The sequence below is a fragment of the Sinocyclocheilus grahami genome, unplaced genomic scaffold, assembly GCF_001515645.1.
Source record: "Sinocyclocheilus grahami isolate Dianchi unplaced genomic scaffold, SAMN03320097.WGS_v1.1 scaffold36.1, whole genome shotgun sequence".
In the NCBI taxonomy this organism is placed as follows: Eukaryota; Metazoa; Chordata; class Actinopteri; order Cypriniformes; family Cyprinidae; genus Sinocyclocheilus; species Sinocyclocheilus grahami.
Window position 1 is genome coordinate 1,331,505 of NW_015505215.1, and position 25,807 is coordinate 1,357,311.

General features: G+C 35.7%; 1 pseudogene; it reads right to left on the bottom strand.

Annotated features, from left to right (window-relative positions):
• The window catches only part of LOC107581620 (dynein heavy chain 11, axonemal-like), a 142,975-nt pseudogene that overhangs the window by 24,646 nt on the left and 92,522 nt on the right, over nucleotides 1–25,807 (bottom strand).

Consider the following 25,807-nt stretch of genomic DNA (forward strand, 5'->3'; position numbering starts at 1 on the left):
GAGAGGCGGGGCATAGAGGACCTACAATAATGTACAGTATTTGAAAAATAATGTGTTTTTTGAACATTAAAGCATGTCAACATATTCTGTTACACCAAATAATGATCTTTAAAAAAGCATCATATGACCCCTTTAATTCATTTGATCAATTGTGACAGTAAAGACTTTTATAATGTTTCACAAGATTTCTATTTCAAATGAATGCTGTTAAATTGATCAGATTACTGAAAAAGATTCCTTGTGTTTCCACAAAAATATTAAGCAGAACAATTATTTTTATTTTTAATAATAAAAAATGATCCTTGAACACCAAATCAGCATATTAAAATGATTTCTGTAGGATCATGTGACACTGAAGACTACACTCTAAAAAATGCTGGGTTAAATACAACCCAGTGCTGGGTAAAATAGGGACAAACCCAGCAATTGGGTTGTTTTGACCCAGCGGTTGGGTTACTACCCAGAAGGTTGGGTTAAACATTTAACCCAACCGCTGGGTCAAAATAACCCAATTGCTGGGTTTGTCCCTATTTTACCCTGCACTGGGTTGTATTTAACTCAGCATTTTTTAGAGTGTAGAGTAATGATGCTGAAGCTTTGTTATCACAGAAATAAATTATAAAAAAATATCTGTTTTTACTGTGTATTTTAGAGCATAAACTATATATATATATATACACACACACACACACACACACACACACACACACACACAGTGGAGCTCAAAATTAGAGAACAACCTACAGTTTCCTAAGTTTCAAGGTCTTTGCTTGCCTGCTGCGTCACTTGGTTAGGTTGCGGTGCGTTCAAAACAAACAAATATTTATTAAACAAAAGACAAGTTATTTCGAGTCATTTAACTCAAGTCCGAGTCAAATCTCAAGTCATGAATATCAAGTCAAAGTCAAGTCAAGTCTTTTATGAATATTTGTCAAGCAAGTCTCAAGTCATAAAATTTGCGACTTAAACCTGACTCGAGTCAAGTCATGTGATTCGAGTCCCCCACCTCTGCTATCTACAGTGGAGATCAAAATTAGAAAACAACCTGCAATTTCCTAAATTTCAAGGTCACTGCTTAGTCTTATTTGAAGTTATCCTAACAGGAGTAGCAGGGCAGTTTTTAAAGCATATTTCATAAATGAATAGTATTCTGAAGCACAGTATAAAAAAACTTAAATGAGATATTTGAAAACAAACTCTGCTCAAAATTAGAGAACACTTACAGATACCTCAAAGTTATTTATATGATTTATATGACAATTTAATTATATGACAAACCCTATTTAACTGGCAGCGTTCCTCAAATTTTCACTGAGATTGCAAGATGGCAGGCCGCTTTAAGGTGACTGAAACCCTGCAACAGCAGGTTGTCCAGATGAAGGCCAAAGGGATGACCCTTTCAGCCATTGCATTCCAAGTCTGATTTCTCAAATATTTCTGGTTTACAATGACACTAATACATTCAAGCCGGTCGTCCACGTAAAACAAATGCAAGAGAAGACAGGATAATGTGGAGACTCTCAATGGGGAATCGGTTCAACACTGCAGCTGGAATTGCTCGCCAGTTCAGCGCTAAACAGGATAAGGATCCGTCTCAACATGTTTAAGAGAAGTGGGACTGAAAGCGCACTCTGCAGTGACCAAGCCTCTCATCAGCAGAAAGAATCAAAAGGATAGGCTCACCTTTGCTGAGAAGCATGTTGTGTGGAGAGAGGAGAACTGGTCCAAAGTTCACTTTAGTGATGAAAGCAAGTTTAATTTATTTGGGTCTGATGCCAAACATTTTGTTTGGCATCAAACTGGGGAAATACTGAAGCCTGAGTGCGTAAAGAAGTCAGTGAAAGGTGGAGGAGGAAGTGTCATGGTTTGGGGGATGTTTTCTGCAGCAGGAGTTGGGTCTCTTATACAGTTACATGGCAGGGTGTGGGTGAATCCAAATATTTATCTGAACCTCCTTCAAAAACATGAGGTACCTTCCCTCCAAGCATCTCCCAATCAGCCTGCAATTTTCATGCAAGACAATGTCCCTGTCACACTGCAAGATTGCAGTTGTAATCTTCTTTTTTGCTACAGTGGTTCCTGTTTTCTCATTTTGATCACTGTTTTCCACAAACAAACAAAAAAATGTTTTTGTTGAAATGCCTTGGTTATTTTGTCAAACATGTTAGTAGAACAGTGGTATACCTGCAGCTAATATTCCTTGAAATTTTGAGCGATGAAGATTAACAAAATTTCTGAAAAAATCAAGTATTTATAAATTCTCCACTGTATCCAAACTTTTGTATGTTAGTGTATTTACAACATAAAACAACACAAAACATATAGTGGGGTCCAAAAGTGTGAGACCACTGATTAAAATCCTTATTTTTCTAATTGAAAATGTTCACGTTTTCAAATTCCATTTTTTTTTAAAATTTCAAATGATATTACCAACATAACTTTTTGGTTAAAAATGTGAACTTACAAACAGGAAACTGCATTTTTACTTTTTTTTAATGTGTCTCAAACTTTTGAAGGTAAAATTTCACAAATTTCTTTTAGAGCACTTTCATTAAACACAAAATTTAATGATCAAATTTAATCTCATGATCAAAGTTCGCCAAGACCTCACAAACAGCTTTTTACGACTTGCTGAAAGTTGTAAAAGCAACTTGATTTTTTTTTTAATCTAGATCCCATTACCAGATAAAAATCTGCAACATTTGAATACTAAACCCTATATCACAAAGGCAAGCAATCATCACTCTATCAGACTCAAGGTTTATGAGTCCCTTAGCCTTCGGTGAGTGATCTTGGGCATATTAACTAGCAGTAACTGCATTCCTTCGCAATTCCACGACTCCAGCCTTGAGGAGCCTACTGTACACTGGCCGGCTACAAACTCTGTGGTGCCGACGAGCTCTACACACCTGAGAGAGGCAGTCGTCTTGAGTTTCTGAAGGCCAGACTGAAGCTTGCCTGTCTCAGATTTAGTTCCCTCTCTCTCTTTCCCAGCAGACTCTCGTAAAGTCTCAGCTGCTCCAGGAAGCTCTTGGGTGTGCTGTAGTTGTGCCTCGTCTCATTGCGGCAGTAACACTCGCTAACCTGCTTGATGCTCGCGTGAGTGTGGGCCATGAAAAGACTGATGGATTCCCGAATGGCCGGCTGTAAAGACGAGAGTAAGAACGAGGAGAGAGGGTAAGAGAGGGACCTGTACGGATTAAATGCTCTTTAACATCCTCGGCTGTCATGGGCCCTGAAATATCCTCTTCATAAATCCTGAATTCATCTCCAAGTTTGTATGCCTTTTGCCGGCTTCTGGACTTACTCAATGTGAAATTTAAGTGCAGGGGGCCAGGGGGAAGATTAAGCTGGTAGAGGGCTGGGAAAATAATGGCAGAGGTTGGTGACACTCTGTATAAAACAGAACAAGTGTTTATGTCACATGGCTTCTAACTTTCTGAGACTGCACGTTGTGCTTTGTTTATTGGTTATTTATGATGTACACTGCTGTCTGATGACTGACTCATTTATCAGACTGATAAAGATCAATTCCCGCAAAGGCAAATGCATTTTAAAAGATGCAAGAACACCGATCATAATTCACTGAAAAGCAATAAAACGTACATGTAACTGGCTGGCAAAAAAAAAAAAAAAGACGGTTATAAATGAAGATCTGACATAATGCTATTTGATAAACAACGTATTGCATTAAATGCATGTAAATAATCCATCAATCTCTTAAACTCAGATCATGGTTACCTGTGTCAGAAGTAAAGTCATTTTTTTCTGCTGTTCTGCTTTTTACACTTATAAACACATTAAGATTAAAAACAAATGTAGAACAAAGGTGGGATCTGATCATACATCTAATCCAAGAGCAAATGCATAAAAGACATAGCATAAATAGTCATTAAAAATATGAAAATAGTTAGAATGGCTTTAAGAACTGTTTCTTCCAATATACATACTTTTGAAAGTTTTGGAGTAGTAATTCAAAAGGGTGGCCAAAGTTAATGTGTTAAAAAAGCAAGTGATTATATACTAAATTATTACTTTTTTCAGCACTATTTTCTTCTCATCCACTCAAATTCCTTAGTTACACAAAGGCCTATAATTTATTGTACTTTCCTTAAAAAACAACTGAATGTGTCATCTATGAGCATTATGAGATTAATTGTGATTACATATTTTAATTGACTGACAGCCCCACATTAAATACTCCAGTATTATAGTCCAACAACTGAGTGAAACACACAAAGAGAAAACAAACCCACAGCTGGTCACGAGTCAACACACACACGCACACTCCCACATCCCCGCACAAACTCTCAGCACACGCACACAGTCTGGCTGAAACAGCTGTGGCTTTTTTGAGGGTCAGTCTGTGTGTATTAATCACGGTTGCTTTATTAGCATAAATGATCGTGCTTAGTGATCGTTCCACTGGTGCAGGGAAAACAACAATACAGAGAGAAACTGCGTATGTCATTGAGCTCACTGTGCATGTGATCAGCCATTTGTCTTCACTTCAGAGTCGAGCTAATGATGAGGAATCTGGTGCACATGTAAATGTGAGGAGAGAAAACTCATCAAAACAATTGGTATCTTTTAGCCTTTTGGTTTTTGTGTGAGATGAAAAATGAAACCTGTTTTTGCTAAGCCTATCGAAAGAAATGAATTCAAACCACTTCCTGTAAACTATAAATCAATATGGCATTAAATAACTAACAAAAATATAAGAACTAAACTTATTATAACACCCGGCTTTAGGATATCCCATGGCTTCAGGAACGCTAATGATGTTACTTCAACTGGCTGACTGAAGCTCAGGCTTACCTGAACACTCGGGATGTCCTGCAGGAACTTTAAGCTGACAGACTGGAGGGCCTCCAGGGGCCATTCCTGGAACCAGTCCAGAGTGGTGCAGTTCAGCAGAGCCGGTAAATGCTGGGCACGTAGACGCAGACTATTACCTACTGGAAACATGCAGAGCACGACCTACACACACATACAGTACACACACACTGTAGACACTGATCCAATCAAGATATATAGTAACTGCAGCCTATACTAAAAACAATCATTGCTGCAAGACCTTGAGTTGCTGTCACACTCGATTCATAAAATAGCTCCAGCAGTTCTCATTGTTGTCCAGCAGACCCAGTTCCCGCACCTCACTCCTCACAGCTTTTCTAACACCATCCACCTCCTCTTCACTCAACAGATCAGGGATCTCACCTAGGGTTAGACCACCAATAACATTACTTTTACTTAAACAGGGGTCACATGTATTTATGTATTTACAAAGCTTTATATTGAGCAAGTAACATTTAGATACTAGCTAATGTTATATACTAGCTAGGTAAGATTTTAATCTAGATACAGTCGTATTTATGCAAAAAATGCCACAAATAAGTAATTGCAATGAACAGATATATGGAATTTCTTCCTTATTGTGACAAAGCCGAGTGTAATGGATTATTGAGAAAGAGAAAATGTAGAGCCGGGACTTGGTTGTTGATTGGATCTTCAGATCATGCACTGTGATGCAAGTGGAGGCAGATGAATGCGAAATAAATGATTGAAGAAGTCTGGCATATGTCACCAGAGAGAAGTCTGTCATTTTCATTAATTGCATAAATGAAAAAGCACATAACAAAACTACAAAAAATTAAAATGAAAACTGAAAATATCAAAACAAAACATGATTCAAAATATTAATACAACTATTATAGTATATAAAGAACACTAAGAAATCACTATAAAATGTGGTCCAAGTCATTCATTAATAACATAGTGAATAAAACATTTTCAGAAGTAATTAAATATGTAAATTACTTAAAGCTATATTAACGTAAATCTAGCCCGACCGATATGGGTTTTTTGGGGGCCGTTGCCGATACCGATATTAAGGAGTAAAAAAGAAAGATATCGATATATCGGCCGATATTCTTTATTTGTAGGCTATCTTATAGTACAGTATAGTCAAAAGTTTGGACACACTTCACATTCGTGTGTCCAAACTTATGACTGGTACTGTATATAGAATACAGTATATACATAAACAGAATATATACACATAAACACATTTTTTGCAATGATAACTCAAATGTGGTGATCAAACACTTATAATGATGTGACAAACATAGGCCTATGTAATGGAGGCAGGGTATTTAACAATTTAACAATAAACTTTATTATTCAAAATGAGTTTGACATCAGTGCACTTAACAGTAAAGTTCACTTATTATAAATAACTTAAAAAACACATATAGAACAAAAATATATAACTTGAATTAAGAAAATAAACAATAAATTGCTAGTCAATCGTTGGAATCCTCCTCACAGAATGGACAGACGAACCTGGACTGTGTATTTGTTGGACATTATCTCGATGGAACTCTCAACTTCTCATATACATGGATCTAATGTGAAAACTGTACATTTATGGCATTCAGCTTTTAATGTTGTGTCAGCTTTTCTAAAATCTTTGTAAAATTATTTTATTGCTATTTATTTATCTATTATTATTAATTTATTTTTATTATTACTATTTATTTCTTTTTTATATATATATATATATACATATTTTTATTTTATTATTATTATTATTATTTTAATTTTTTAAGTCTACTGGGGTTGGGATGGTTTGGGGTGGGTTCTAAATTTGCACAGTTGCTGTTTGTTTTATATTACTATTCCCAGAAGAAAATTCAATAAACAGTTGTTAACCAAAAAAAAATAAAATAAAATAAAATAAAAAATGTAACTGTGTAGGACAAGCAAGCTTCTGCCAAACCAACAGGGGGAGGTTTATGCAGGAAGCACAGCTTTTCCAAATGTAAACATCTAAAATGAATTTAAAAAAAAATAATGAATAATATTTTTTCACACATTCTGTGTTGTGTATTTTCTGGTAATCGAATGAACATACAGAACATGAGGATTCGTATTTAAATAAGTCTTTTTGCATTTTAATATTCACAGACACTAGTCTATATCGCGATTTGATTTAAGTGTACTGACCTATTTTTTATTTATTCATCAAAAATATGACAAATTTCATGAAATTCCGCATTATACAGTAAATTCCGTATTTATGACTGGATTCCGCGATTACGTTCATGTTTTCTGCATCGCAGAAATCACAGGGCCCTACTAATGTAGCAAACGATTGTAAGCTCATAGTGAAAGTAAAAGACGGGGACATTGTTTATTTACTTTAGCATTGAGTCTCTCCAACTAGGTGACAACGTAGCGTTAAATCACCATTCAACAGACTCAAGCCACCACCGTACTGCCGTCTATTGGACTACAGACACATACTAACTTTTCAATCTGCTATGTTACTGAGTCTGTGCTGACACACCGTGTCTGTGTCGCAACAGGACGCGACAAAGCGACCGTTGAAAATCATTTGAACTTTCTGTCAGTACGTCATAAATAGAACGAGGCATCAGTTTACTGTCAGGATTAGACATGTCGCATCACGCCGCATCTAGTGTAGATAACATCACTGATTATAATGGGTTCTATTGTATTTTGTTGCGCCACGCCGCTCGTGTCCGGTGTAGAAACCGATGTAGGAAATGTGATGTGAGTTCTGGGCCGTGGCGCAGCCGGTATAAACACCAGCAAACTGTCAGGATTAGACATGTCGCATCACGCCGCATCTAGTGTAGATAACATCACTGATTATAATGGGTTCTATTGTATTTTGTTGCGCCACGCCGCTCGTGTCCGGTGTAGAAACCGATGTAGGAAATGTGATGTGAGTTCTGGGCCGTGGCGCAGCCGGTATAAACACCAGCAATGATTGAGTGGCCGCGATCAGCTCCGGTGGCCGTGGAGCCGTAATGCGCCGCAGATGCGTGCCGTGATGCACAGATCAGCTCTAACGTCACTGAGATTACTGTTAAAAATGAACCATCCATTCGTCATATCATCATGCAAAACTAAGAATTAGAATCATTGTAATGTGACGATCAAATATAGGTGCGGGTGGGTGGCAGGCGGATAATTTATTTGAAGTAGCACGCTGTGCTGGACAAACTAAGTAATTACACCATTCAGAAGCATTTAATCTGCGCTGTATGTTCTGTAAAAATATTTCATATCGGCGGCATATTCACCGATACCGATATATTGGCGACTGGCTCATATCGGCCGATAATATCAGCAAAACAATATATCGGTCGAGCTCTAGTTATAATCTCCCTGTTTGAGTGACCTGACATAACTCTGGCTCCACCAATGTTTGGAGCATCTGTTTGGCCGAACATTGGCAGTTTAGGGAAAGTTTACTGCCACTGAAATAATTCAAATATATGTAAGTTCTATTTTGTTTTATGAAAGTTTTGTGTTATGAAAGTTACACAAATAAATGCTATTCAGGAATAAACTCTCTCTGGTGCATTTAAGCATTAGCAATTACACATGCATCAGTTAAATTATGTTACATTTGTTAACTCTGATGCTTTATTCTGGTTCAAGCACTAAGTGGGTCTCCGACCTCTGCGCTTGACATCAGTGACAGATGAGAGCCACCATCTGTGCTCTGAGGGTCTTGATCCAATGACATGCAGGTCTGTTCCAGTCACCCTTAATCTACTTCACTGGCCCCGCTCCATTTACATATGTTTCCCATTCATCAGACCAACACACAATGAGCCCCCCTGTGGCATGTATGAATGTGTGCGTGTGCAGGAGGGTCTGACCTGACGAGATCAGGGTGCTGATGATGACGAGGAAATGGTCCTCTGGGATCTGTGCGTCCGTGAGGAGCAGGATTGTGGGTATGCTTTTCACCCCCGTCTTCAAGTACAGTCCGGCCAAATCCGCCTGAAAAATTTATGACAGATAGTTGAGCACACTTACAATATGGAAGAGGACAACAAAACTCCAAAATCAGTTTAAGCCTTGGCTTAGCAGTTAAAATATTCAGATACACTGAGTTATGGTGTTCATATGGGAGATTTGAGTTTGAATCCGGTCCGCACCCATATTCCGATCCCATTTTACCCTCCTCTTCCAATCATTTCCTGTCACCTTTCGATTTTTTTCTCTTAAATAATGACAAAGAAAATCTTCAAAATCAATATGTCGAAACCAGTACAAAAGCAGATAAATTGATAGGACTGTAAAAATCCAAAATAATAAAAATTCTGCCACTTTAAATGCTCAAGCTCTAAAGTTGGTGGATCCTGATTGGCTATGAATGTTTTTATAATTTTTTATCATTTTGCAACAGGTTCAAGTTGGTCACATGACTAACACAAAGCTGCTTGGTCTGAAAACGACTTTTCTGTGAGCTGTGCTATATAAATTGCTACAATATTGACAATAGACTAAGGAACGCAAAATATAGCTGAAATCTTATAATCCTCTGAACGCGCACACTAGATGATTCTGTTGTACAGTGAAAAACAAAATAGAAAAACAATATGGGTGATGTTCTTTCTCAGTACTCTACTTTCTTGGCATGTTTGTAGATGCCAAGTTTCAGCTATAGAAGCACACATCATCCAGTAGGTGTTTGATATTTAAGATTTGAGTTCGGGGACACTCCTTCTCGATCGGGAGCAGTTAAATAATCGCAATGACACCACACAATAGAAGATTTTTTGGACAATCGAATCAAATCAGGCCACGCCCCCTTGATTGTTCGGGAGTGCAAATTGGGCTTAAAATCGGCTTTAAAATTTTCAAGTGTGTGGCCAGCCAAATGTGACCTTAAACAAAAGGTAAGAGAAAGTTGTTCAACATTTTTAGGTCCAATATGCAATACTGCATATTTACATACATGCATAGAAACAAGATGAGACCAAGATGAAGTGTCTTTTAATGATTATGTGTAGAGGGCATCAAACAGTGAGTGTTGAGTGTATAGAGATCAATGCAGCTCAGCCAACTGGCCTCAGATTTACCACACACTGATAAATGAAATGATAGCAACAGCCTCATCAATAGGGCATTGAAATATTTGCCTTGGTTCTTTAATAGGATCTGGCAATTACTCCCCATTGCATCCGGGCAGGACTAAATGAGATCGATGGAGCCGGATGGGGTATTGATTAGGGAAAGTGTTGTCTAAAAGAAACCTTGATCTCTGGTAATGAATCAATGCCATATTAGATTTATCCTCACCTGACAGCAGTGATGGGTACTATGATTTGGGCAGCTGATGTGGGTTACGATGGTTTGGCACAATATCATAGTCACATCTGTTGTGGTTTCTGCTGTATGTGGTTTTCTCATTTTCATATTGCACGCCATTGATTGTATTGTGCGGCTAGAGTCTATTGGTGTGAACTCTGAGGACATGGTTACCTTCAGGTCCTGTACATTGTATCCCTTGCTGAGGGTGGGCTGGAATACATCCATGTTGGAGAGGTGGGCGGCAAGGCGGGTCAGGCTTTGTTTGCCACTGCTCCCCACACCTACGAGCAGGGCATGGCCTCTAGGACATGCCAGGATGCGACTGATCCGACACCTGCAGAAACCAGTCAACAAAATCATGTGTGTGTAATTACAGTTAAATCCGTGTTCACTAAAGCACATACTGCAGACGTAGCACTCACAGATGCTGCATGGCTTCCTGGAACAGCACCAGGTTCATGGCAGAGTGGAGCTCGTTGTAGCTGTCCAAAGCCTCATTGAGGATACAGCTGAGATGCTCCCATCCAGCTACGGGCATATAGTAAGGTTCTGCAGAGCCCACACTTCCTCCATTTCCTTAAAGAGACACACAGAAGGCAACTAAATTTTAAGCAACAATAGTATTTAACTTATATATTTAAACCAGATAATGGAGACTCTGGAGTTTTACTAATGAAAATTGTAGCAGCAATCGGGACAGTTTTTGATTTTATTATTTATTTAATTACTTATATATGTATATGTGTGTGTGTATGTGTGTTATTTATTTATTTTTTATTGTCATTAATTGATTGATTGGTTTATTACTTGTAGATATATATATATATATATATATATTTATATTATAATTTGTACAGTAGTAATTACAATTACTTATTTATTGTATTTATTATATTTATATAATTGTTTGGTATATTTCTAATCTAATCTAATTAAAATTTTTAACAAAAGAGTGGGACTATCTTTTTAATTTATTTGTTTGTTTTACTTGTTACTTTAATTACAATGAAACCTTTAATTAATTTAATTATTTATTTCAACTATCATTTATAACAAATATTGTTTTTTTATTATATTTATAAAAATTGCTTTGGTGTATTTCTTATTCCATTGTGCAGAATTTGTCATGATACAGAAAACAAAGAAAAGAAAATAATAAATATAAAATAATATGGTATCTTCTTTGTGTGTGTGTGTGTGTGTGTGTGTGTCTGAACTGAAGGCTTTAACAGCAGTAAACAATGCCTTGTTTTGCTGGTTTACCTTGGAGGCCTGTCGTGCAATGTCCGCCTGCAGCTTATGGAAGAGCTGAAGGTCGGATGGTTCAGAAAAGCGATCTGAATATACTCTTCTGGATTCATGGACCCAAAGTCGAACCAGATCTGTACCCTGTCTAATATACTCTGGCCTGGAGAACAGGAGACCCTAGATGCACATACAAACACAGGTACAAAGTGCTGGCTAATTCAACATATTTACAGTTTAAATTACTGAGCACAGAGGGAATGCTTACCTGGAACAGCCGAGAGAGATCCCACAGGTTGAAGAGATAGTAAAACTTTGTGGAGGTGGGGAGGAAGTGCCGGAGCACCCTGTCATGGAGGACTACAGCTGCTTTCACCACAGCTGGAGCACTCCTCACCACAGCTGGGCTAAATGGCAAACTCTGCAGCTGGAAGCTCAGGACAGTGCCAAAGATGGAGCTGAGGGTCTCACAGCTGGGTGTGCTGACTGCTAACACTGTGAAATGCCTCTGAAGATTTGTCAGTAATGTCTCTCAAACACAATTTTTTAATATATTATACAATACACAATAAACAAATAAAAAAAAGATAAAAAGTTAGTACACCTTTTTTTTTTACCACGATATCTTTTAATATAATTCAGCATTTTTTAAATCACTGCATTATGTATGAAACAATCAGAGTTCAGAATTTAAAAATGGCTTCCTTTTGAATTCATTAGTTTGAATTTAATTGGTCACAACCCACAGGAGATGCTGAATTACAATGAAAAGAGAAAATTACTAATTTTTTAATTTGCATTATTCCAACACAGTTCTGTAACATAAACTGTTGACTAATTATGCCTGTTTTCCCCCAATATGTAAAATTCCTGTTTAATATATTAATACAAAAAATTAATAGAAGTACTTTAAATGTAATATATTAACTTGTATGTTAATATATGAAATTATATGTTCAAAACTGTGAAAAATACAGCACCATAAACTGTCCATGATATTTTATGTTTATTAATTAAATATCAATATTGACATAATATATTGCATTATTTATTACATAATAGGTCATTCATTTATTGATTGATTGATTATAGTGTTTTTTTGTATATATCACAAATACATATTTAATACACATTTCTATATATGGTATAGAAACTGACGATTAATGATTATTAATAATATTTGCAAATGCCAAATATATGGCGCGTATGATAACAGGTTTATATTCAGTCCTGAATGCTGCACAACACTGGTAAATGTGCAATAAAGAATCTCCTACAAAAGAAATTCAAATACCTGCAGTCTGGGGTTAATTGTAAAACTCTCCAATGTTGGATTCATACAGGAGACATAATGAGTGTTGTGTATGTCTTTCATTGTTAACTTTTGAAACCAGTCACATGCTGCACAGTGTTACTAACTTCTGGGATACATTTGAAATATTCCTACCATAAGAGCAGATTTGTATTTTTATGTTTTTTCTTTAAAAGTTTTTTTTTTTGTCTAAAATTATTGTTGGCAATGACGTAGACTGTTCAGATCTACTAAAACCGATTAATGATTATTAATAATATTTGCAAATGCCAAATATATGGCGCGTATGATAACAGGTTTATATTCAGTCCTGAATGCTGCACAACACTGGTAAATGTGCAATAAAGAATCTCCTACAAAAGAAATTCAAATACCTGCAGTCTGGGGTTAATTGTAAAACTCTCCAATGTTGGATTCATACAGGAGACATAATGAGTGTTGTGTATGTCTTTCATTGTTAACTTTTGAAACCAGTCACATGCTGCACAGTGTTACTAACTTCTGGGATACATTTGAAATATTCCTACCATAAGAGCAGATTTGTATTTTTATGTTTTTTCTTTAAAAGTTTTTTTTTTGTCTAAAATTATTGTTGGCAATGACGTAGACTGTTCAGATCTACTAAAAATTTTTTGTTTTGTTTTAGGTTTAATAAAGCAATCATTTACTCAACATCTATTCAAGTACACGCTGAGGTATTCTTGGGTGGAATCACTGCATATAGACCACAAGGAGGTGCTGTTCTACACATTTGAAGCACTTTTAGAAAAATGTGAAGGAATGCAGAGTCACACTCACTTTGCAGAATGGATGCAGTGGTATGAAAGTGAAGGGGAACTTTTGTGGTTATAAAGTTCTCCGGTAGTGTTTCCAGAAGTTTCCTGACCAGAGCAGATTTCCCAGTGCCTGCTCCACCGACCAACATAAGAGGCTGAGATGTCTCCAATAACATGCTCATGAAATACTGCAGTCTAACCATCTCTACTGTTGGGACTAACACAGACTGCAGACAAAAAAAACAAAAACACTTTGATCACTCAAGTCATATTCAGCTGATCTAAATCAATAAATAACACCGTAAATCAGTGTTGGAATAATACAATTAAAAAATAGTTAAGGAAGAATTAAATAGTAGTTAAGGGACCCTCTTAAGAACACACACACACACACACACACACACACACACATATATATATATATATATATATATATACATATACTAGGGATGTGCATCTCATGACTCAGGCCAATACGATACGCATCTCGATGCATAGCCAACGATACGATACATTAAAGATACATATGAAGCAGCTACCGATGCGATACGATTCACCACTATTACGATGCAGTGCGATTTGATTCAACACAATGCGATTCGATGCAATATGATGCAATGGAGAAAATATGATCACTTTTAATGCCTCGAGGCCTGTTTCATAAAACAAGTTAACCAAATAAGCCAGGCTTATTTCAGTTAGTCTGACTCATTGTCAAATTATTTGGTTCCATTAAGCAAATTTAACATAGGCCTAGATCAAGCTTAGTCACTGTGGCAACTTATGCTGCGAAACTAACCTGGTCTAAAGCAGGCTAACTGTCAGACTAAGCTAAGCTCCTCTAATAACCAAAAGGAACATAATGATATTACTGTCTCGCATACTATTATTTGACTCTTTTTTTTTTTACAGTTTCTAGCCATGCAGCCTTTCTCTCTGGTTTTATTACAGCTGCACCTTTTATAGTTTGCAGAACAGATAGCAGAACATTAGAACATTACAATCTAAAATTGCTCTTTAAAACATTAAAATAACTAAATTAAAAGTTAAAATCACTGAATTAAAAATGAAAATAATAAAGAAAATGACTACATTTTAACTACTATAAGAAACACACATTAACTCATTTGAGCTTAGTAACTAGTACTGTAGCCTACTAGCTTACATGATTTACCCATTACAATAGTCCCGTTACAGTTACTGCTATCATAAAAATACACTTTATGGGTCAATATCACTATAAAATGCCTTTGAAACTTCACAATTTCCAAAATAAAAATATGAGATTTTCTATTAAACTTTATATTTGTTGTATTAAGGAGACTGTAGGCTGTTAGAAATGCATATTGGTCAAGCATTAAAATAACTAAATTAAAAGTTAAAATCACTGAATTAAAAATGAAAATAATAAAGAAAATGACTACATTTTAACTACTATAAGAAACACACATTAACTAATTTGAGCTTAGTAACTAGTACTGTAGCCTACTAGCTTACATGATTTACCCATTACAATAGTCCCGTTACAGTTACTGCTATCATAAAAATACACTTTATGGGTCAATATCACTATAAAGTGCCTTTGAAACTTCACAATTTCCAAAATAAAAATATGAGATTTTCTATTAAACTTTATATTTGTTGTATTAAGGAGACTGTAGGCTGTTAGAAATGCATATTGGTCAAGCTCCTGCACTTTTTATAAAATAACTGCAAGCAGACAATTTTCGAGTAAACCACAAAATATGTCCACCCTGTCATGGACAAATTCAAAGTGGAGTATATACATTTTCATTACATAATGATTATAAAATGTAGATTTTCAGAAAGATAATTGCGTCCCTTTCTCAACAATACATTTTACTTAGTGGGGAAAGTCTTTTGAAAAACTGAAATCACTGCAACATATTTGTATCCCTATAAAATATGCGAAAGTTGCACTTTCCTTTCTAAATAAAATCAAACGACAAAGATATCTGGTCAAACTTTCAATGAATACTAACTAGCCCTCATTCCTTTTAAATAAATCACACAGGTGATTAGGTTAGGTTAGGTTTTGCTTACTTGTTTAAATAATTTGTTTATGTTCATAAAAGATAAAGATGACAGGGTGGACAACAAGATGACAGGGTGGACCTTGGCATGACAGGGTTATCTGGTCAAACTTTCAATGAATACTAACTAGCCCTCATTCCTTTTAAATAAATCACACAGGTGATTAGGTTAGGTTAGGTTTTGCTTACTTGTTTAAATAATTTGTTTATGTTCATAAAAGATAAAGATGACAGGGTGGACAACAAGATGACAGGGTGGACCTTGGCATGACGGGTGGACAAATGCATTAATGGGTGAAGAGGACATCAGATAAACAACAGGAACAACAAGAAACCCTTAAGTAATATAAAGAATGATTTCAGAAATATATATTCTACACTGCAATTGTAAATTGATTTAAAGGGGCATTTTTACATTTATAAGGCCATTTTTCTTACCTTATTAGATGTATGCATGATACTTTGTCAAATTCTTACATTTTAATCAATATTTTAAATTAGAATAGTAAGACACTATGGGGCTGTTCCTAAATCAAATGAATTTTATATATTTATTTCCACAGACTGTATACACTGCACTTAGAATTGCATAAATAATGCTATGATATTAATTGGTTTAAAATGGGTATTAATGGAGATTTTAAAAATGTAATATTACATTTTGAAAGTAATAAATTAAATGATACTCTAAATATGAAACTAAAGCCACTCACTAGATTTGTTAAAAACACGGATTCATTCAGTAACGAAACACCACTTTGTGTTGCTCAGAGATGAACAACAGTTTCACTGTGGATTTTTTGGAACTATTTTCTTTGGAGAAATAGAACAAAAACAGACAATATTGACAGTATTGTGTTTAAAATGTAACTATTATTATTATTTATTTTTTTTTGTTTATTGAACTGTTGTATAAAGTCAATATCACATTTATCACAGACCAGATGGTGGATCAGCACCTAGAAAGGACCTCTATAGCCCTGAAAGACAGCGGAGACCAGGACAACTAGATGAGACCCAGATACAGATCCCCTGTAAAGACCTTGTCTCAGACGACCACCAGGACAAGACCACAGGAACCAGATGAGTCCTCTGCACAATGTGACTTTGCTGCAGCCTGGAATTGAACTGCTGGTTTTGTCTGGCCAGAGGAGAACTGGCCCCCAGACTGAACCTGGTTTCTCTCAAGGTTTTTTCTCTATTCTGTCACCGATGGAGTTTTGGTTCCTTGCCGCTGTCGCCTCTGGCTTGCTTAGTTGGGGACACTTCATTTCCAGCGATATCGTTGACTTGATTGCACAGACACTATTTAAACTGAAATGAGCTGGATAATGATGAATTCAATGATGAACTGCCTTTATCTGAAAAAAGAGTGTTTATTATTGTCACTTTGCATTATTGACACACTATTTTCCTAATTAATGCTGTTCAGTTGCTTTGACACAATCTGTATTGTTTAAAGCGCTATATAAATAAAGGTGACTTGACTTGACATTTGCAATCGAGCAGATATTCAGGAAAATGCCACTTTTGCTTTGGGTATTTTTTGCCCACTTATCCTGAATGTTAGGCACATTCTAACTGCATTCTAATAGGCTACATCACAGTGAGTCGTTGCCTTCCATCATGTTCATCACTAAGCAACTGCATGCAATGTAAGATAGCATTTCTGAGATGGGGTGCATTAAATGCATTTATCAATTCAACCTTTTTCCCCCCATAATTAATCACACCAATTTAACATGTTAAATCAATAGCCTTTTTAAAACATTATGAGAATTTGGCAAAAACCATGCACATGTCCCCCCTGTCGTGTACCATGTCCACCCTGTCATGGAAGGCTTGGTGGATATTTTTGGTTAAAGTTAGCATTTAATAAACACATGGTGTACCTTCAGTCAGCAAAGTGGTTCATTGTTGAAGCTGAATGTGTACTACTTAAAATATATATTTAGAATTTCTGAAAAACTTTTATGTAAATTAATATTTTATGACAGGGTGTCCACTACATGTTAAGCTTGCCAACATGCAACTACAAACACAATATGATGAAAATGAGGAAGTATAAGTTTAGATACTTAGTGTACTTGCAGCAGATGTGTTAACCTCCAAAAATACCTGTTGTTTGGGTTTGGATGAGAGCCGGTTGTATTCACAGAACATTGGTGTGAATGAATAATTGATATTCAGCATTATTTTCCTTTGGTGATGATAGTTTTATAAGAAGTTCTTTAAAACTTGCAGAAATACTCTCCCAAACAACAAACCACACAGGGCGTGGCCAGACCCCGCAGCCACCATCTGATTGGAACAGCGACCAGTGGGATGGACTTACGCCGCAAATCAAAACCCCACTGCAACACAGATTCGTTGCTTGCTTGCTTGTTTTACCCGATCAAGACGTTTTGGCTTGCACCTTGGTGAGCGCGAACAAGCGCCATGCCATACCACCGCAGTAGCAAGACCATCTAAGAACTTCGCGATCTTCAGAGAACTTGAAATTCTTTCAAACTCAGACTTTTAGCAGGACTGCTGAAGCCTCTTCAGTAAACCGGCAACCAAGTACTCCAAGAGGGGTTTCCCAAAAGGACGTCACCCATACGTCATTCCGACGTCAAAGCAACAGCCAATCAGCGAAGGAATTCCCCTCAACAGACATCCAGGAAGTCCGATACAGCGACTGAATCACCTCTGCTTTCAGCTGTCAAGCCAAAGAACGCAAGTAACGAACAAAATCTTCCACTCAGCTGACCTGGTGTAGAATTAAGTTAAGCAGTAAAATTAAGACCGATTCTCTGCTTGGTGTTCTCCTAGGCTGAATTTAAAACCACTCGTATAAACGAGTTAGGACTTTGAAAACTTAATTCAACTCCGTCAACTAATTTCCTTGAACTTTTGTATGTATGTGTGTGTATGTTTTAGTTAGGTTTTATGTAATCTAGATTAGCCAATAAAATTCATGTTTCATTTATAAAAAAAAGAATGTCTTGGTTCATATAATTTCAAGGTTAAACTATGCCAAAACGATCCTTGCTTGCTACCTTAACTCATAGCCTAATTATAATTATTACCTCATTGTGTGGACTGTGGCCAAGTAAACACATATTAAATTTGTTAAAAGATACCAAGAATCGCTGGCTCGCTGGACGACCTTGATTTGAAGTAAAACTAACAAATTTGGAATGGTTTGATCAGGTGGATTTGGGACCTTCAGACCCAGTTCTAGCAAAACCTGAATAAATTAATAATCATTAATTCCCTATAATTACAAATTAATTTTTAATAAATAAATGATACAAGTCATTACAAACGTGACTGACTGAATGGGAACCTGGTTTCTCTCAAGGTTTTTTCTCTATTCTGTCACCGATGGAGTTTTGGTTCCTTGCCGCTGTCGCCTCTGGCTTGCTTAGTTGGGGACACTTCATTTCCAGCGATATCGTTGACTTGATTGCACAGACACTATTTAAACTGAAATGAGCTGGATAATGATGAATTCAATGATGAACTGCCTTTATCTGAAAAAAGAGTGTTTATTATTGTCACTTTGCATTATTGACACACTATTTTCCTAATTAATGCTGTTCAGTTGCTTTGACACAATCTGTATTGTTTAAAGCGCTATATAAATAAAGGTGACTTGACTTGACATTTGCAATCGAGCAGATATTCAGGAAAATGCCACTTTTGCTTTGGGTATTTTTTGCCCACTTATCCTGAATGTTAGGCACATTCTAACTGCATTCTAATAGGCTACATCACAGTGAGTCGTTGCCTTCCATCATGTTCATCACTAAGCAACTGCATGCAATGTAAGATAGCATTTCTGAGATGGGGTGCATTAAATGCATTTATCAATTCAACCTTTTTCCCCCCATAATTAATCACACCAATTTAACATGTTAAATCAATAGCCTTTTTAAAACATTATGAGAATTTGGCAAAAACCATGCACATGTCCCCCCTGTCGTGTACCATGTCCACCCTGTCATGGAAGGCTTGGTGGATATTTTTGGTTAAAGTTAGCATTTAATAAACACATGGTGTACCTTCAGTCAGCAAAGTGGTTCATTGTTGAAGCTGAATGTGTACTACTTAAAATATATATTTAGAATTTCTGAAAAACTTTTATGTAAATTAATATTTTATGACAGGGTGTCCACTACATGTTAAGCTTGCCAACATGCAACTACAAACACAATATGATGAAAATGAGGAAGTATAAGTTTAGATACTTAGTGTACTTGCAGCAGATGTGTTAACCTCCACTGAAGAAAGGTAAAATGGGGGTGGAGATTTCACGGAGTAGATCAGAGGGTTTCTTAAACGGGCATTTACAACATCATGACAGGGTGGACAGCAATTTCAGGGACACGTGCAAAATGCTTAATATTATTATGAAAATACAATATAAATGAACAATCTGACTTGTTTTATTAACAACTGGCTGAGGGCAATAAAAATATTTTTTGGTTAAAGTTAGCATTTAATAAACACATGGTGTACCTTCAGTCAGCAAAGTGGTTCATTGTTGAAGCTGAATGTGTACTACTTAAAATATATATTTAGAATTTCTGAAAAACTTTTATGTAAATTAATATTTTATGACAGGGTGTCCACTACATGTTAAGCTTGCCAACATGCAACTACAAACACAATATGATGAAAATGAGGAAGTATAAGTTTAGATACTTAGTGTACTTGCAGCAGATGTGTTAACCTCCACTGAAGAAAGGTAAAATGGGGGTGGAGATTTCACGGAGTAGATCAGAGGGTTTCTTAAACGGGCATTTACAACATCATGACAGGGTGGACAGCAATTTCAGGGACACGTGCAAAATGCTTAATATTATTATGAAAATACAATATAAACGAACAATCTGACTTGTTTTATTAACAACTGGCTGAGGGCAATAAAAATATTTAAAAATTATTTCAATGTTGTGTTATTTAACCACTTTTTACAATCAATGAAGTTAGCTGAGCTGCGTGAGGGACATGCCAAAATCACACACATCCAAAGAAAATGGTATAAAATGAGAAAAATGCATTTCAAGAGACTGTAGTTGTAGTTATATGTGTGCAAATGTTTGGTCATTTATCATACAATTTCAGAATTTCATTATATTGTATTATGCTCATGATGACTAAGTGATTCTGATGAGGACACCAAAAGCACTTTATAGTGATTTTTGACCCTTATATGTAGGTATACAATTCTACAAAAGACACATTTAATGTCCAAAAACTAATTTTTTTGCAAAATGTATATTTTACTCAGAATTATTGCGCTCCTATTCGATTGTGCTCAGTCTGTTTAGTGCGCATGCGTGCAGCAGCGCTCATTGATCTCGCGTGTTTTGCCCATCCCTGACAGCAAAATGGACATGTTTGCATCACTTTCTAACATTTACAGATGAAAAATATACCTGAGACATGTCAGTTATGCACCGAGGACAACACAATGTCTTAAATGCATTAAACCCAAATCATTTTTCCCAATGCATTAATCCCAAATAATTTTTTGCACTACATCACTATATCTGCACTGTTGTTTACTTTACTGGTTTGCACTCTATCTGCCATATGCCTTGTGCTTTATATATATATATTTTACATTTTACCTTATTTGTATATTTGTATAGTTGTATTTTGTATAGTTGTATTTTGTATTTTGTATTTAATCTGTATTTATGTTATCTGTATGCACCCAAGGGTCTGAGAGTAATGCAATTTCAATTCTCTGTGTGTATGTGCTGTACATGTGGAAGAATTGACAATAAAGCAGACTTGACTTGACTTGAAACAGCACAGATATAGCCTATTCGCTGTTTTTAAGGTCTGCTTAAGAATAAGTGTGCACAAATTAGTGAGATTGTGTGAATTTAATTTGTCGTTAATAGAACCGCTTTAGCCCCGATTGATTTGTTAGGTTATTTCAAGTCATGTTTTGGACTTTAAAGTTTTTCCTCGGGTCTCCGTGGTGTTCACACAGCAGCAGTGATGATGAGAGATTGCGCTTGAGAAACAGTTTAGAGAGGAGAAATCAATCTACATATAAAATATTCGTCACAGATTATAGGTTACTTTCTAAATAATAAAATTATAGCGCATCCACTAGTAATTATATATAAATAAATCGGTTTTTACCGATGCAAACGATGCATCACGATATAAATGACAACTTGTAGCCGATGCACACTTTTTAAACCGATGCATCGCATCGTTAACTTTTTATGCCGATGCACCGAACGAATCGGGGAATCTTGGTGGAAAGAGTACTGAAAATGTGTACTTAAATACAAGTACTGTTACATTGCTGAAATAATACTCAATTACAAGTAAAAGTACTGGTGTCAAAACAGTACTTAAGTAAAAGTACAAAGACATAATGATTATAAAATGTAGATTTTCAGAAAGATAATTTGTCCCTTTCTCAACAATACATTTTACTAGGAAAAGTCTTTTGAAAAATTGAAATTACTGCAACATATTTGTATCCATATCAAATATGCGAAAGTTGCACTTTCTTTTCTAAATAAAATCAAACCACAAAGATATCTGGTCAAACTTTCAATGAATACTAACTAGCCCTCATTTCTTTATAAAGAAATCACAGAAAAGGTTTTGCTAACTTGTTTAAATAATTTGTTAATTTTCATAAAAGATGAAGATGACAGGGTGGACAACAAGATGACAGGTTGGACCTTGGCATGACAGGGTGGACATATGCATTAATGGGTGAAGAGGACATCAGATAAACAACAGGAACAACAATTGTTCCAATTGTAAATTGTAAATTAATTTAAAAGGGCATTTTTACATTTATAAGGCCATTTTTTCTTACCTTATTAGATATATGCATGATATTTTGTCAAATTCTTACATTTTAATCAATAATTTAAATTAGAATAGTAAGACACTATGGGGCTGTTCCAAAATCAAATGAAATCATTATATATATATTCACTGAGTTAATCGTAGAGTACGTTAGTTAATATAAGAAGAAACGTCTAGCTCTGCGGTCTCTCTCTCTCTCTCTCTCTCATTTGGATGCACCTCTTGCCGCATTGTTTCTCTCTTATAACCTCATTATTTCTCACTAATAACCTAACTGAAGCAGCACATGCCCTTGAAACCAATTCTAAAAGTGTCGCATGTTTAACTGTCAACTTGAGCTTTGAATCCGTGGCGGAAGGAAGTAGTTCCACACAAAAGAGGGTTTTATTAGGCACTCAATTTTTTCTTGTTTAATTACACGCATGTTCCGTCGAAATGTTGTATAAACGCAATATCACTCGAGTACGAGATGTGTATATATATATAATATTAATTTCCACAGACTATATACACTGCACTTAGAATTGCATAAATAATGCTATGAGATTAATGGGGTTTAAATGGGTATTAATGTTTTTTTTTTATGTAATATTAAATTATGAAATTAATAAAAAAATTAAATGATTCTCTAAATATGAAACTAAAGCTGCTCACTAGATTTGTTAAAAACACGGATTCATTCAGTAACGAAACACCGCTTTGTGTTGCTCAGAGATACACAACAGTTTCACTGTGGATTTTTTGGAACTATTTTCTTTGGACAAATAGAACGAAAACAGACATTTCATTTATTTATTATTATTATTTTTTTTATTGAACTGTTGTATAAAGTCAATATCACATTTGCAATCGAGCAGATATTCAGGAAAATGGCACTTTTGCTTTGGGCATTGTTTGTCCACTTATCTTGAATGTTAGGCACGTTCTAACTGCATTCTAATAGGCTACATCACAGTGAGTCGTTGCCTTCCATCATGTTCATCACTAAGCAACTGCATGCAATGTAGGATAGCATACAGTTCTGGGCTGGGGTGCATTAAATGCATTTATCAATTCAACCTTTTTTTCCCCCATAATTAATCACACCAATTTAACATGTTAAATCAATAGCCTTTGTTAAAACATTATCAGAATTTGGCAAAAAACTATGCACATGTCCCCCCTGTCATGGAAGGCTTGATGACAGGGTGGACATTTTTGGTTAAAGTTAGCATTTAATAAACACATGGTGTACCTTCAGTCAGCAAAGTGGTTCATTGTTGAAGCTGAATGTGTACTACTTAAAATATATATTTAGAATTTCTGAAAAACTTTTATGTAAATTAATATTTTATGACAGGGTGTCCACTACATGTTAAGCTTGCCAACATGCAACTACAAACACAATATGATGAAAATGAGGAAGTATAAGTTTAGATACTTAGTGTACTTGCAGCAGATGTGTTAACCTCCACTGAAGAAAGGTAAAATGGGGGTGGAGATTTCACGGAGTAGATCAGAGGGTTTCTTAAACGGGCATTTACAACATCATGACAGGGTGGACAGCAATTTCAGGGACACGTGCAAAATGCTTAATATTATTATGAAAATACAATATAAATGAACAATCTGACTTGTTTTATTAACAACTGGCTGAGGGCAATAAAAATATTTTAAAATTATTTCAATGTTGTGTTATTTAACCACTTTTTACAATCAATGAAGTTAGCTGAGCTGCGTGAGGGACATGCCAAAATCACACACATCCAAAGAAAATGGTATAAAATGAGAAAAATGCATTTCAAGAGACTGTAGTTGTAGTTATATGTGTGCAAATGTTTGGTCATTTATCATACAATTTCAGAATTTCATTATATTGTATTATGCTCATGATGACTAAGTGATTCTGATGAGGACACCAAAAGCACTTTATAGTGATTTTTGACCCTTATGTACAATTCTACAATTCTACAAAAGACACATTTAATGTCCAAAAACTAATTTTTTTGCAAAATGTATATTTTACTCAGAGCTCCTATTCTCCTATTCGATTGTGCTCAGTCTGTTTAGTGCGCATGCGTGCAGCAGCGCTCATTGATCTCGCGTGTTTTGCCCATCCCTGACAGCAAAATGGACATGTTTGCATCACTTTCTAACATTTACAGATGAAAAATATACCTGAGACATGTCAGTTATGCACCGAGGACAACACAATGTCTTAAATGCATTAAACCCAAATCATTTTTCCCAATGCATTAATCCCAAATAATTTTTTGCACTACATCACTATATCTGCACTGTTGTTTACTTTACTGGTTTGCACTCTATCTGCCATATGCCTTGTGCTTTATATATATATATTTTACATTTTACCTTATTTGTATATTTGTATAGTTGTATTTTGTATAGTTGTATTTTGTATTTTGTATTTAATCTGTATTTATGTTATCTGTATGCACCCAAGGGTCTGAGAGTAATGCAATTTCAATTCTCTGTGTGTATGTGCTGTACATGTGGAAGAATTGACAATAAAGCAGACTTGACTTGACTTGAAACAGCACAGATATAGCCTATTCGCTGTTTTTAAGGTCTGCTTAAGAATAAGTGTGCACAAATTAGTGAGATTGTGTGAATTTAATTTGTCGTTAATAGAACCGCTTTAGCCCCGATTGATTTGTTAGGTTATTTCAAGTCATGTTTTGGACTTTAAAGTTTTTCCTCGGGTCTCCGTGGTGTTCACACAGCAGCAGTGATGATGAGAGATTGCGCTTGAGAAACAGTTTAGAGAGGAGAAATCAATCTACATATAAAATATTCGTCACAGATTATAGGTTACTTTCTAAATAATAAAATTATAGCGCATCCACTAGTAATTATATATAAATAAATCGGTTTTTACCGATGCAAACGATGCATCACGATATAAATGACAACTTGTAGCCGATGCACACTTTTTAAACCGATGCATCGCATCGTTAACTTTTTATGCCGATGCACCGAACGAATCGGGGAATCTTGGTGGAAAGAGTACTGAAAATGTGTACTTAAATACAAGTACTGTTACATTGCTGAAATAATACTCAATTACAAGTAAAAGTACTGGTGTCAAAACAGTACTTAAGTAAAAGTACAAAGTACTCCTCTCAAAAACTACTCGGAGTACTAGTTACAAGTTACTTTTTAGCCGGTGATATTTAATGAGTTGCCAAAAAATATTAATTCATATCAAAGATCTATGTGGATAATGGCTACTTTGAACAAAATCCACTTTTATCTTTTTTGACCAAGTACGTGAATTAGTGGTCATGATACAGGAATTTCTAACTTCAATACCTTGAAAAATATCAATAGTAAAATACCTTTGAACCGGAAGTTGCAACTGACTTCAGTGTTGTGATGTATTTCCAAGTGAAACGGAATATTGAATAAAGGGTGGGGTTTTATTGTGGTGCACCTCCACT